Raw genomic sequence first — 15,319 nt, 5'->3', positions numbered from 1 at the left:
AAAGACCATGGCCTATCTAATCCTCTTCATACCCATTGAATGTGCATTTTGGGGCCACCAAAGACTGCCCAACCCTGCTTTCTGTCAGAATACAGGAAGAGCTGACAACTCCATCTAGAGACCAGGGGGCCAACGCTGTTTTTTTGGGAGCTTTCCAGAAGAGTTGCTAATTCAGGAGCGGACATTTCGTTGGTGCAACCTGTGCAGAAGCACAGGAGCCTAAAGGTACCTTCACACTGACCAACTTAACAACGATATGGCTAGCGATCCGTGACGTTGCAGCGTCCTGGATAGCAATATCGTTGTGTTTGACACGCAGCAGCGATCTGGATCCTGCTGTGACATCGTTGGTCAGAGCAGAAAGTCCAGAACTTTATTTCGTCGCTGGACTCCCGCAGACATCGCTGAATCGGCGTGTGTGATGCCGATTCAGCGATGTCTTCACTGGTAACCAGGGTAAACATCGGGTTACTAAGCGCAGGGCCGTTCTTAGTAACCCGATGTTTACCCTGGTTACCAGCGTAAACGTAAAAAAAACAAACACTACATACTTACATCCCGGTGTCTGTCGCGTCCCTCGGCGTTCTGCTTCCCTGCACTGTCAGCGCCGGCCAGCCGTAAAGCAGATTACAATGGTGACGTCACCGCTGTGCTTTACGGCCAGCCGGCGCTCACAGTCAGTGCAGGAAAGCACAGCGCCAGGGGACAGACACCGGAATGTAAGTATGTAGTGTTTGTTTTTTTTACATTAGCACGGCCCTGCGCTTAGTAACCCGATGTTTACCCTGGTTACCAGGGGACTTCGGCATCGTTGGTAGCTGAAGAGCTGTCTGTGTGACAGCTCTCCAGCGACCACACAGCGACACTGCAGCGATCGGGATCGTTGTCTAGATAGCTGCAGCGTCGCTAAATGTGATGGTACCTTAAGTGGAGAGGGAACCCATTTATATCTCCAAAGCAGAGGTAATTTATAGGAGCTATTGGGCTGCAAAGGGCAAATATATATTGTTATATTGTTCTTGCACAGGGGCCCTTTTCTGTTTGTGTTAATATGCAAATAGCCCATTATGTGGCCATCGCTGTGTCACTCATGTATGTGGCACTCTATGTCCCCAATGAAGTTTATGGTCATTGTGTAATGTTAGGCTGATACTGAATGCAGGGAGCCCTCTAGACAGTGCCACAGTAAGTGCCATTGAAGGTTGCCTAGTAACAGGCTTCATTTTCGGAGGTGACCCCACTTGTTCTCCCTTATCTTGTGGAGACCACCAAGTCACGTTCTATACTACAGAAGGGTGGAATAAGGGCAAATAGTCATCACTGACCACTGGTGGACCACTACAGCTTTCTGTCGGACATGTATGTTGCTGATATGCACTTCCAATGGAAGTCTCCGGCATATGTATTTGATGATATATGTCACCATTGTAAAACACATATACCATGAAACATACAGATTTTTGTAATTATGACCATCTGTATAGCACACCAGACACCACCCTGATGGGGGACAAAATGACACGATTGACCTGACAGAGGCCAAAAGTGTGTCATTTTGGCCCCTGTCAGGTCAATGGTGTTCTATGGATGTTCCCAATTTATACAATAAGTGTAATCCTCTGATATTGTGGAAGATCGAAAACCATCCAAAAAGAAAAATCTCTGTGTTGCCCATAGCAACCAACCACAGTGCAGCTTTCATTTTGCATTCTGAATTTTGAAAACTAAAAGCTGCGCTATGATTGGTTGACAATGGCAACACAGGCGTTTTTTTCTTTTGGGTGTTTTTCTTAAATCTGCACCATTATGCACAGAGCCAAAAATAAACACTTTAGGCAAAGCATTAAATTAGTTTTGCTGAAATTTAACTGTGAATCCCCTTATATAGCCAGTACTCCCCTGGTCTTATTAAAGTTGGCTCAATATACAATAAGTTTAAGGCTGCGATATCATCACTAATTCATCCCAGCTTCCCATGGCATTAAGTGATTTTAATGTATCCATGTAGGGAAGTAAGTCCTACAATAATCTCATGATACCTGTAGTGGCTGGGATCTTTGTGGTTATGTGCCTTGAAGCGGGCTGGTAGCTGTGGACGAGGACTTGTCTCTTATGCCCCAGCACGTTGCATGAAGGTGGGAGTCCTGGCTGGGTGTGTGGACTTGTGCAGTCTGCATTTAACCGATGACTTTGGTTGACCAGGACCAGATGTTCGACAATTCAATGAGGGAGACCACCATTCAAAAAATAAACTTTTCACTAAGCGATAACTTGGCGGGGATTTTATATGAGTCAGTAGATACAGTACATAGGTACACAACTTGCTGAACGTTTCTCTTAGTGCATGGAACATCTTCAACACCTTCATACACATTCTCCCTGTCCGTCTCAGGATGACTCTGATCTGCATCATTTAGTCCTATCTCTTCACCACTGCCCAGCACAGTACTTCAGGAGCTTCCCTCGTCCCGAACATTGTTACTACAGTCAGTATGTGAGAGTCCTGTACTTGTACCCGCGGTTCCCCCTTGTACCCGCCGGTCACCTGACTGCTCACGTGACCGCAACGTCATTGAAGGTCCTTCACTCTCTGCATTCTTAGAAACGGAGGCAGACGTATGCAGAGGTGACAGCCAGGGTTCGTCGGAGGGGTGAGTATATCCATATTTTTTATTTTTATTTTTTATTTTTTACATGAATATGGATCCCAGGCCCTGAAGGAGAGTCTCCTCTCCTCCAGACCCTGGGAACCACACGCACCGCACATGCCGAAGATGACTGGGAACTTATAAGAACTTCCGATTCCGATTTCCGATATCGCAAAAATATCGGAACTAAAGTATCGGAATTCTGATACAGCAAATATCGTCCGATACCCGATATTTGCAGTATCAGAATGCTCAACACTACTCTCCACTGAATCACACTATGTGATCTGCTGACTAATCAGACCAGAGGTCTGCCCTAGCTGCAAGCTAGGCCCTGTCTGACTCACTAGAAGAAGGTCCTCTCTTATCAGGCTACATAGGCCATCCCTCTTTGGGCTAGTCCCAACTCTTAACTTGATCAACGCCTGCTCACTACCTGTTGCTGGGCAGAACACAGTTTCATCATGTGACAATGCAAACCATTAAACAGGCAAACATTGCAATGCGTCACACATCACAACAACACAAGTGTCTTCAAGTGGGAACGTGGGCAGCATGTCCGTCTCCTTACAGTCTTCAGAAGTTTTCCTCACAATTTGTACCTTTATAAGTTTCATGACAACTTTAGTATGACCCAACGAAGTCACAGAATTAATGCCGCACAGCGGATCCCTCCATCAGCGTCAGAGGTTATTCTTCATTATACACAGGTGTAATTGAAATAAAAGAGGCAAATAAAATTAGTATCTGTACAGGAACACTCTGACCTCATGTACCAGCAGTATGTTTATGGGAGAAATGATAACAGAGACATATGTCTCAGAAATTCAGCTACATCTGCAGTACAAGAATATTATCTATCTATTTATATTTACAGTGTCTTGAATAAAGTATGGATACCCTGTGAACTTTTCCATATTTTTTCATGTTAGGCTACTTTCACACTGGCGTTTTTTTTAATACGTCGCAATGTGTCGTTTAGGGGAAAAAACGCATTCTGCAAAGTTGTTTGCAGGATGCGTTTTTGCCCCATAGAGTTACACTACCGACGCATTGCGACGTATTGACACACGTCGCAACCGTCTTGCGACGGTTACGCCATGTTGTGGCGGACCGTCGGGAGCAAGAAACGTTAAATGTAACGTTTTTTGCAGCCGACGGACCGCTTTTTCCGACCGCGCATGCGCGGCCGGAACTCCGCCCCCACCTCCCCGCACCTCACAATGGAGCAGCGGATGTGCCGGAGAAATGCATCCACTGCACCCGTTCTGCAGCACAACAAACGCTAGCATCAGAATCTTGGCCCGATGCATTGCGACGGGGAGATTCCGACGCTAGTGTGAAAGTAGCCTTACACCCCCAAACTTAAATGTATTTTATTGGTTTTTTATGTGATATACCAACATAAAACATTAAATATTTGTGTGACGTGTAAGGGTAAGTTCGCACTAGGCATTTTTTTGAGCATTTTTTTCTGCAGCAAAACCTGATCTCTTTGCAGGAAAGAAGCTACAGAAAAAAACATGATTTCCTTGTTTTGCCTTGTGCTTTTTGCTGCGTCTTTGCTGTGGTTTTGACAGGCTGGATTTGTCTCTTGCGCATGCTGATAAAGTTTAATGTTGAAAAAAATGCTATTTTACAGAATCGGGTTTTGGTACAATAAACACAGCAAAACCTGATACCTGCGGCTTTGGTACATTTTTTCAGCAATTTTTCACCACTTATTCATAACAATAGTGAAAAACACTGAAAAAACACTGAAAGAATTAATATGCTCCATTGTCTAAAAAAAACATGCACAGCACAAAATCCTTATGACAAAAATACTAAGGTGTGTGCATGAGATTTGTGAAATCTCATAGACTTTGCTGGTACTATAAAACTGAAGCTGAAATTTTGCTTTAAAAAAATGCTGCAAAAAAGCCTAGTGTGATCTTAACCTAAGGAAATTCTAAACAGTTTTCTAAATATTTTAAAAATATAAATCTAAAAATTGTGACGTGTATTTGTATTCAGCCTCTTGTAGTCTGATACTCATATGTAAAATAAAATTCTGAGTGACCAATTGCCTCCAGACATCGTCTAATTAGAATAAATTACACTAAGGAGGACTCATTTTACTCTGTATAACTACAACTTCTCTGCGAAGGCCCCAGAGGTTTGTTTGAGAACATTAGGGAGCAAACAGCAACATGAAAACCAAGGAACACACCAGATAGGTCAGGGATAAAAATGTGGAGAAGAGTAAAGCCAAGGAACACACCAGACAGGTCAGGGATAAAGATGTGGAGAAGAGTAAAGCCAAGGAACACACCAGACAGGTCAGGGATAAAGATGTGGAGAAGAGTAAAGCCAAGGAACACACCAGACAGGTCAGGGATAAAGACGTGGAAAATAATAAAATAGGTTATAAAAAAAAGCCCAAGCTTTGAACAACTCATAAAGCTCTGTTTTATCTACCATCCCAAAATTAAAGGAGTATGACACAACTGCAAACCCATCAAGACATAGCCGTCCACCTAAACTGACATCTCAAGCAAGGAGAAACCTAGAGAAGCAGCCAAGAGGTCCATGGTCACTCTGGATGAGCTGCAGTCATCCGGAGCTCAGGTGTGAGAATCTATCCATTGGCCAGATTCACAAGTTCAGTATTTGGTCAGCATTTTACATCACTTATTTGTAAGCCAAAATTAGGAGTGGAACAATCAGACGAAAAGTACAAAAGAAACGCGTCACCACTTCTGTATTTTTCACCCTCGCCTGGTTTTGGCTTACAAATACTAAGGTAAAAAATTTACCAAAAGCTGAATATGTGAACGTGACCTTAGTCATATACTCCACAAGCCTGGCCTCTATGGAAGAGTGGCAAAAAGAAAGCCGTTTTTGAAACCAAAGCAAAGAAGTCCTGTTTGCTGTTTGCAAAAATCTATCCATCTATTTATGCATCCAAAATGAATATATCTATCTATCAACCTGTATTTCTATTCATCCGTTTCATATATATGCTATATCAATTGAACTATCTATTTTCATCCTCCCATTCGCTGACACCAAGCAGAGATTTTGCCAATATTGAATAATTAACAAAGTATATTAAAACAGTTGCAAAACTTTAAACAATATGCCTCATTAAAAAAAAACACACGCAGAAAACCCTTTATGCCATTGTGCAGGAAACTCTGCTATCTGTTGACATTGAATAAGGCAGGAAAATCCAAGAAACATAAATAATCTGTAATGGATATTCTTGCCAAAAGATTCTATATAATTTGTGGTTTTTTTTTTTTTCATCTAACTCCTTGCTCCTTTTAGTCCAGAGTCTGAGGCTTCTCAGAAATTGACAGCTACAGTTGAAACCAGAAGTTTACATCCACTATATAAAAAGACACATATCCATGTTTTTTTCAATATCTGACATGAAATCAGAATAAACCTTTCCCATTTTAGGTAAATTAGGAGTACCATAATTATTAATATTTGCCAAATGCCAGAATAATGAGAGAACCGTTATAATAGATGAAATGTGGATTACATCCGCGCTGCTGCGACAAATAATAGATCCAGAGATATCTCTGTGTGGAAACTTCCTGAAGAAGAAGCCATGAGCTTCGAAACGCGTTGAATAAACCACCCGAACATCTTACAAGTATATCTGGATCTATTATTTGTCGCAGCAGCGCGGATGTAATCCACATTTCATCTATTATAACGGTTCTGAGAGGTCGCAGCGCCGACCTGTGGATCTGCAGCAGCTGACAAACTACACGCTTGTACTGTGTACTACCAGGTGAGCAGTTCTCTCACAATTGATCAGAAACAATCCTGGGGATAAGACCCTATTTGCGCTTTTTTTGTCTCCTATCTTTCAATTCTAGAATAATGAGAGAGAATGTTTTAAGGCTTGAGAAAGGCTTTTGGAAGTCGAAGCGTCGCTACGCCATGTGGGCTTGTTAAAGTCCACCAGTGTTTTTTGCTAAGGTTGGAGTGCTGCTTTCCATTTTTTATTGATAGAAAGAAAGATAGATAGATAGATAGATAGATAGATAGATAGATAGATAGATAGATAGATAGATAGATAGAAGATAGATAATAGATAGATAGATAGATAGATAATAGATAATAGATAGATAATAGATAGATAGATAATAGATAGATAGATAGATAGATAGATAGATAGATAGATAGATAATAGATTGATAGATAGATACATAGATAATAGATAGATAGATAGTTAGATAGATAGATAGATAGATAGATAGATGATAGATAGATAGATAGATAGATAGATAGATAATAGATAGATAATAGATAGATAACAGTTAGATAGATGGATAGATAGATAGATAGATAGATAGATAGATAGATAGATAGATAATAGATAGATAGATAATAGATAGATAGATAGATAGATAGATAGATAATAGATTGATAGATAGATAGATAGATAGATAGATAGATAGATAGATAGATGATAGATAGATAGATAGATAGATAGTTAGATAGATAGATAGATAGATAATAGATAGATAATAGATAGATAGATAGATAGATAGATAGATAGATAACAGTTAGATAGATAGATAGATAGATAGATAATAGATAGATAGATAGATAGTTAGATAGATAGATAGATGATAGATAGATAATAGATAGATAATAGATAGATAGATAGATAGATAGATAGATAGATAGATAGATAGATAGATAGATAATAGATAGATAGATAGATAATAGATAGATAGATAGATAGATAGATAGATAGATAGATAGATAGATGATAGATAGATAATAGATAGATAGATAGATAGATAATAGATAGATAGATAGATAGATAGATAGATAGATAGATAGATAGATAGATAGATAGATGATAGATAGATAATAGATAGATAGATAGATAGATAGATAGATAATAGATAGATAGATAGATAGATAGAATAGATAGATAGATAGATAATAGATTGATAGATAGATAAATGTTCAGAGTGACAGATTCCCTAAGAGAGGAATAAGAATTACTTTGACCTTATGTGGAAAAAAAATAAAGCAGAGACTACTAATGTTATCATCATCATCTAAGTGTCGTCAGCCATTGATTTGCTGTGAATGATAATGGATCTCATTAGGCAGGAGAGGTGGTATTGTAGAGCTGTCTCGGTAATCTGGCTAAATTACTTGACTTGTTTGACCCAAAGAGGTAAAATTATAATCACACATCTGCAATTAAAGTGATTGCATATTTGAGAGTCCATCTATCTTGCATAACACATGTATTAATGGCTGATATCATTATTACAAAGCAGAAACGTACTGCTGTATAACTGTGCCGGTAAAAATATGCTCGCTTTTCCAATTGTATCTCAGACACTTCACAGGTGAAGCTGAAGAGCTTGTCAGTAGGACCATGTTATAAATAATGGCGCTCAGGGCCACAAGCAAACTAGGGACCCGTTTCTTAATTTAAGTGAAATGTTCTTATAATCCAAAGTGCGGTATGTTAATTAAAAGGTTTATACTGGAATACTACCATAATGCATCATGCAATGCTCCCATAATACAGCCATTTGGTGCCCTTTTAACATATTGTGTAATAACTAAATACTACCTTCATATAGCATCAAAACAATACCGGTTAAAGCTCACATACCTCTGCCATATATTCCTTACACAATACTTCCCTTCTTTAGCATCTGAATAATATCACAATAGAAAGTCTAAATAATGCTGCAAAATAACATCTAAATAAAAATATTAAATAGTTCTCACATATCAATGCTATGAATAATACTGCTATAATATGCCAAATTAATGACTTCATACAGTATTCAAAAAATACTACTATATACTGCTCACATAACACCGCCATATATATTCTGCGCAAAACGGACGTTTGTCAATGATTTAAAAATACATCCATACAATGTCTAAATAATATCTGCATACAACATCCAAATAATCCTACTATATAGTGCTCACATAACACTGCTCTGTAATTCCCATTTGAAACTGCTACTATTTAGTGTTTGAATAATATTGCTATAAACTACCTAAGTAATGTCTGCATAAAATATCGAAATTATTGTACATCAGGAGGAAAAAGAGCAATCAGGTACCAATTAAAACTCAACAAAATTTATTAATATCATTAAAATACAACATCAAGTAATACACAAAATAGCAGGAGGAAGCACCATAAGGGAACACAGGGCTCCACACTAAATGCCTAGCCGAAAAATGCAACGCAGGTTACATATATAGCGTTAAGGTGCAAGTGCAATGTCCATGCTGCATATAGGCAGCATCCCCATACACCCCAAGAGTAATCACAATATTAATGTATCAAAAAGAAGCCATTGGGGGTGGAATGCTTACCAAGGGCCAGGGTGTGGAGGTACTGGACCGGGTGTGCGTGCCCCCACGCACGCACACCCGGTCCAGTACCTCCACACCCTGGCCCTTGGTAAGCATTCCACCCCCAATGGCTTCTTTTTGATACATTAATATTGTGATTACTCTTGGGGTGTATGGGGATGCTGCCTATATGCAGCATGGACATTGCACTTGCACCTTAACGCTATATATGTAACCTGCGTTGCATTTTTCGGCTAGGCATTTAGTGTGGAGCCCTGTGTTCCCTTATGGTGCTTCCTCCTGCTATTTTGTGTATTACTTGATGTTGTATTTTAATGGTATTAATAAATTTTGTTGAGTTTTAATTGGTACCTGATTGCTCTTTTTCCTCCTGATGTACAATATGTTTATCTGAGCAGGGTTTCTGTTTTGTGAGCCTGGCTCAATTGAGCCGTATAGGTGTGGCATAGTTATTATGTCACTGAGGTTGTGGTATTTATAAAATATCGAAATCATACTACAAACAAGAGCTCATATAACGCTGTCATATATTTTCCATGTTATACCGCAATTCAGTGTCTGATTAATACCGATGTACAATTTCTAGATAAGTCCTTCCTAACATTAAAATAAGGTATACAGTGTACACATACCCCTGCATTACATTTCCCACACAATAATACATTTCTTTAGTATTTTAATAATACCGCCCAGTGGCATACCGGTAATAGCGGCACACCACACAGCTGCTACAGCGCCCATGAGTTGAGAGATCCCTGTGTCGGCACCTGCACTGAAGTGTCCAGCCCGACATCACACTTTCAAATGTATCTTGGATGCAGATATAGTTGAAATCAGTGATGGAACAGAGAGTTGTCAGCTCCTTCCGCCATCATCCTATCTGTGCGTCTGAGCACTGATGTGTCAGCACAGCGGGTGTGATGATGCCACTACTATCGTGCCCACTATGCAGATTTGGATGGCTGTGTGAAAGTCTTTATACTGTATGGAGGGCTATGCTGGGGCTATTATACTGTTTGGGGGACTATGTGGGGGCCATTGTACTGTTTAGATGGCTGTGTGAGAGCCATTGTACTGTTTAAAGGACAATGTGGGGGTCATTACACTGTTTAGAGGGCTGTGTGGGGGGCATTATACTGTTTGGAAGACGATGTGGGGTCATTATACTGTTTACTATAAGTTAAGCCAATATACAGCTTGGAAGGCTATGTGGGGGGGGGGGGAAACTGTTTTGAGGATGATGAGGAGGGACATTTTGTTGTTTAGAGGGCTGATGGGGCCATTATACTGTGTGCAGGTCATGAAATAGTGTGGAGAGTTGTGTGGGGTTCATTATACAGCGTAAAGGGGTTTGAATTCCATTATAAGATATGGAAGGCCATTATACTGCATGGATGGTCACCAAACTATATGAAAGACCATCTTACTGTATGGAGGGCTGTGTGGGGGGCATCATATTGTGTGGGAGTGCTGTGGGTAGCCTCATACTAGGTGGGAGGACTGTGTTAGATCCATCTCACTCCATGTGAAGATCTGTGGGAGAAACCATTCTGTGTTGGAGTCACTGTTGGGGCATCATACTGTGTTGGATTCCCTGCAGAGGTATCACAATTTTGGGGGACTCTGTGGAGGAATTCCCTGTGGGGTTCTGTGTTTGGGGGGGGGGGGGCAATTTTGTTGGCATCATATTTTATGGGGGCCATGAAAGAGGTATCTTACTGCTCGAGAACACTAAGGGGCTTCAATAGGACCAAAATTACTTAATGTAAGGACAGCAAAGTTGCGGGATATGCTCTTCAGTGAGCTGCTGAATGGCATTTTTTTTTTTGGGGGGGGGGTGGAGGGGTGGGTGACTCAATTAGGACTTTTGCTATGGGGCACCGTGATTTCTATGTACGCCCTTGATACTGCCACACAAAGCCTAAACAATACCACCATACAGTATATAAATAACAATACTGTAAAGTACTCACACATCACTGCCATAAACTTGCTACACCATACTGACATTGTAAAAAAATAATACTTCTATACAACAAATAAATAACTACTTCACACAGTATACAAAAATACTACTGTACAGTAGAGTTGAGCAGATTGATACATGGAGTATGCAACTATCGGATAGAAATTCTTCAAATTTTCAGTTCCATGTAAAATTTGAACACTGTAGATTCAATTTGTAATTTGTAAAAAAATGAGTAAATAAATGCGAAGCCACCATATTGGTGAAGCTTTTAAGGAGAGCAAATGGTAAAAAAAAAATGAATACTCACCTCTCCGGCTGCCCCACTGCTCACTGCTTTCTGCTCTCAGTTCCGTCCCCTTGTTTCTGCCATTGTGCGCCACATCTCCATCCTCTTCAGTATAGCCCAGGACTTCGGAAAGGATTTGGGACTGTTTAGATTGCAAAAAAAGAAGGCTAAAAGGAGACTTAATAGCTGTCTACAAATATCTGAAGAGATGTCATAGTGTAGAGTAGTGTTGAGCGATACCGTCCGATACTTGAAAGTATCGGTATCGGATAGTATCGGCCGATACCCGAAAAATATCGGATATCGCCGATACCGATATCCGATACCAATACAAGTCAATGGGACATCAAGTATCGGAAGGTATTCTCATGGTTCCCAGGGTCTGAAGGAGAGGAAACTCTCCTTCAGGCCCTGGGATCCATAGGGATGTGTAAAATAAAGAATTAAAATAAAAAATATTGATATATTTACCTCTCCGGCGGCCCCTGAACTCAGCGCGGGTAACCGGCAGGCTTCTTTGTTCAAAATCAGCGCTTTTAGGACCTGAGAATCACGTCCCGGCTTCTGATTGGTCGCGGGCCGCCCATGTGACCGTCACGCGACCAATCACAAGCCGTGACGTCAATCGCAGGTCCTTAACGCGCTCATTTTTTAAAAATGAGCGCGGTAATGACTTTCAAAGACGTAGCGGCTTGTGATTGGTCGCGGCCACGCGACCAATCACAAGCCACGACTTCACCGCAAGCTATTAACGCGCTCATTTTTAAAAATGAGCGCGTTAATAGCTTGCGGTGACGTCGCGGCTTGTGATTGGTCGCCTGGCCGCGACCAATCACAAGCCGCTACGTCTTTGAAAGTCATTAACGTGCTCATTTTTAAAAATGAGCGCGTTAATAGCTTGCGGTGACGTCGCGGCTTGTGATTGGTCGCGTGGCCGCGACCAATCACAAGCCGCTACGTCTTTGAAAGTCATTAACGCGCTCATTTTTAAAAATGAGCGCGTTAATAGCTTGCGGTGACGTCGCGGCTTGTGATTGGTCGCGGCCACGCGACCAATCACAAGCCGCTACGTCTTTGAAAGTCATTAACGCGCTCATTTTTAAAAATGAGCGCGTTAATAGCTTGCGGTGACGTCGCGGCTTGTGATTGGTCGCGTGGCCGCGACCAATCACAAGCCGCTACGTCTTTGAAAGCCATTAACGCGCTCATTTTTTAAAATGAGCGCGTTAATAGCTTGCGGTGACGTCGCGGCTTGTGATTGGTCGCGTGGCCGCGACCAATCACAAGCCGCTACGTCTTTGAAAGTCATTAACACGCTCATTTTTAAAAATGAGCGCGTTAATAGCTTGCGGTGACGTCGCGGCTTGTGATTGGTCGCGTGGCCGCGACCAATCACAAGCCGCTACGTCTTTGAAAGTCATTAACGCGCTCATTTTTAAAAATGAGCGCGTTAATAGCTTGCGGTGACGTCGCGGCTTGTGATTGGTCGCGTGGCCGCGACCAATCACAAGCCGCTACGTCTTTGAAAGCCATTAACGCGCTCATTTTTAAAAATGAGCATGTTAATAGCTTGCGGTGACGTCGCGGCTTGTGATTGGTCGCGGCCACGCGACCAATCACAAGCCGCTACGTCTTTGAAAGTCATTAACGCGCTCATTTTTAAAAATGAGCGCGTTAATAGCTTGCGGTGACGTCGCGGCTTGTGATTGGTCGCGTGGCCGCGACCAATCACAAGCCGCTACGTCTTTGAAAGTCATTAACACGCTCGTTTTTAAAAATGAGCGCGTTAATAGCTTGCGGTGACGTCGCGGCTTGTGATTGGTCGCGCGGCCGCGACCAATCACAAGCCGCTACGTCTTTGAAAGTCATTAACGCGCTCATTTTTAAAAATGAGCGCGTTAATAGCTTGCGGTGACGTCGCGGCTTGTGATTGGTCGCGTGGCCGCGACCAATCACAAGCCGCTACGTCTTTGAAAGCCATTAACGCGCTCATTTTTAAAAATGAGCGCGTTAATAGCTTGCGGTGACGTCGCAGCTTGTGATTGGTCGCGGCCACGCGACCAATCACAAGCCGCTACGTCTGTGAAAGTCATTAACGCGCTCATTTTTAAAAATGAGCGCGTTAATAGCTTGTGGTGACGTCGCGGCTTGTGATTGGTCGCGTGGCCGCGACCAATCACAAGCCGCTACGTCTTTGAAAGCCATTAACGCGCTCATTTTTAAAAATGAGCGCGTTAATAGCTTGCGGTGACGTCGCGGCTTGTGATTGGTCGCGTGGCCGCGACCAATCACAAGCCGCTACGTCTTTGAAAGCCATTAACGCGCTCATTTTTAAAAATGAGCGCGTTAATAGCTTGCGGTGACGTCGCAGCTTGTGATTGGTCGCGGCCACGCGACCAATCACAAGCCGCTACGTCTGTGAAAGTCATTAACGCGCTCATTTTTAAAAATGAGCGCGTTAATAGCTTGTGGTGACGTCGCGGCTTGTGATTGGTCGCGTGGCCGCGACCAATCACAAGCCGCTACGTCTTTGAAAGCCATTAACGCGCTCATTTTTAAAAATGAGCGCGTTAATAGCTTGCGGTGACGTCGCGGCTTGTGATTGGTCGCGTGGCCGCGACCAATCACAAGCCGCTACGTCTTTGAAAGTCATTAACGCGCTCATTTTTAAAAATGAGCGCGTTAATAGCTTGCGGTGACGTCGCGGCTTGTGATTGGTCGCGTGGCCGCGACCAATCACAAGCCGCTACATCTTTGAAAGTCATTAACGCGCTCATTTTTAAAAATGAGCGCGTTAATAGCTTGCGGTGACGTCGCGGCTTGTGATTGGTCGCGTGGCCGCGACCAATCACAAGCCGCTACGTCTTTGAAAGCCATTAACGCGCTCATTTTTAAAAAATGAGCACGTTAAGAACCTGCGAATGACGTCGCGGCTTGTGATTGGTCGCGTGGCGGTCACATGGGCGGCCCGCGACCAATCAGAAGCCGGGACGTGATTCTCAGGTCCTAAAAGCGCTGATTTTGAACAACGAAGCCTGCCGGTTACCCGCGCTGAGTCCAGGGGCCGCCGGAGAGGTAAATATATCAATATTTTTTATTTTAATTCTTTATTTTACACATCTCTATGTATCCGATACCGATACCCGATACCACAAAAGTATCGGATCTCGGTATCGGAATTCCGATATCGCAAGTATCGGCCGATACCCGATACTTGCGGTATCGGAATGCTCAACACTAGTGTAGAGTGATCATCATTATTCTCATTTGCACATGGAAACACGAGAAGCAATGGAATGAAACTGAAAAGGAGAAGATACAGATAAGATATTAGAAAAAACTTTTTGACAGTGAGTGTGATCAATGAGTGGAACAGGCGGCCACGAGAGGTGGTGAGAACTCCTTCAATATAAGTCTTCAAACAGAGGCTGGACAGACATCTGTCTGAGATGGTTTAGTGAATCCTGCATTGAGCAGGGGGTTGGACACAATGAATTTGGAGGTCCCTTCCAACTCTAACATTCTATGATTCTATGATTCTGGTCCCAACCAGGCTTTGGGGATCACTATTCATCACAGAGTCGTGATGTAACAAGGTGAGCCATGACTTTACAACTCGCAGTGATCGGGTTGGAAGTCTTGGCCTACAGAGAAGAGATGGAGATGTTGCGTGCTTAAAGAAGACAGGATGGCTGACAGTGAGAAGCAGGGCAGCTAGAGAGGTGATCAGTTAGGTGAGTATTAGTTCTTGGGATTTTTTTACGTTACATTTATTATGTTCTGGGGTCTCCATAATATGGAAGATTCAATTCATAGTAAGGAACATTCAATGGGTTAATGGAAAAGTCCCAGGTGATCCTGGGAATATATGCCACTCAACAGAGATGCAATGCTCTGTAGACAATTTCCCAGTTTGTCACCCCTTAAAACTAGTCTTGAATAACGAGAGTTGCGGCTTGTGTGTTGGGTGGAAAGAAAACTGAAGAGTTAACAAAATTTATTCTGTTGCTTACAGCAAAACCACATAACCTTTAACAGTGTACT

At 42.2% G+C, this 15,319-nt stretch overlaps 1 long non-coding RNA gene across 1 annotated transcript in view; it reads right to left on the bottom strand.

Moving 5' to 3' along the window:
* Nucleotides 1-11,562, bottom strand: part of LOC138645986 (uncharacterized) — a 43,609-nt gene extending 32,047 nt beyond the window's left edge. Inside the window, exons 1-2 of the long non-coding RNA XR_011314815.1 lie at nt 11,297-11,562; nt 3,251-3,343 (exon numbers count right to left, since the gene is read on the bottom strand). This is a non-coding gene — a long non-coding RNA (uncharacterized lncRNA). The remainder of the gene's footprint in view (nt 1-3,250; nt 3,344-11,296) is intronic.
* Nucleotides 11,563-15,319: the final 3,757 nt, after the last annotated feature.

This window comes from Ranitomeya imitator, chromosome 7 (assembly GCF_032444005.1).
Source record: "Ranitomeya imitator isolate aRanImi1 chromosome 7, aRanImi1.pri, whole genome shotgun sequence".
NCBI classification, from domain to species: domain Eukaryota; kingdom Metazoa; phylum Chordata; class Amphibia; order Anura; family Dendrobatidae; genus Ranitomeya; species Ranitomeya imitator.
The sequence above is the reverse complement of the archived record's forward strand: the minus strand, read 5'-3'. Positions and strand labels throughout refer to the sequence as shown.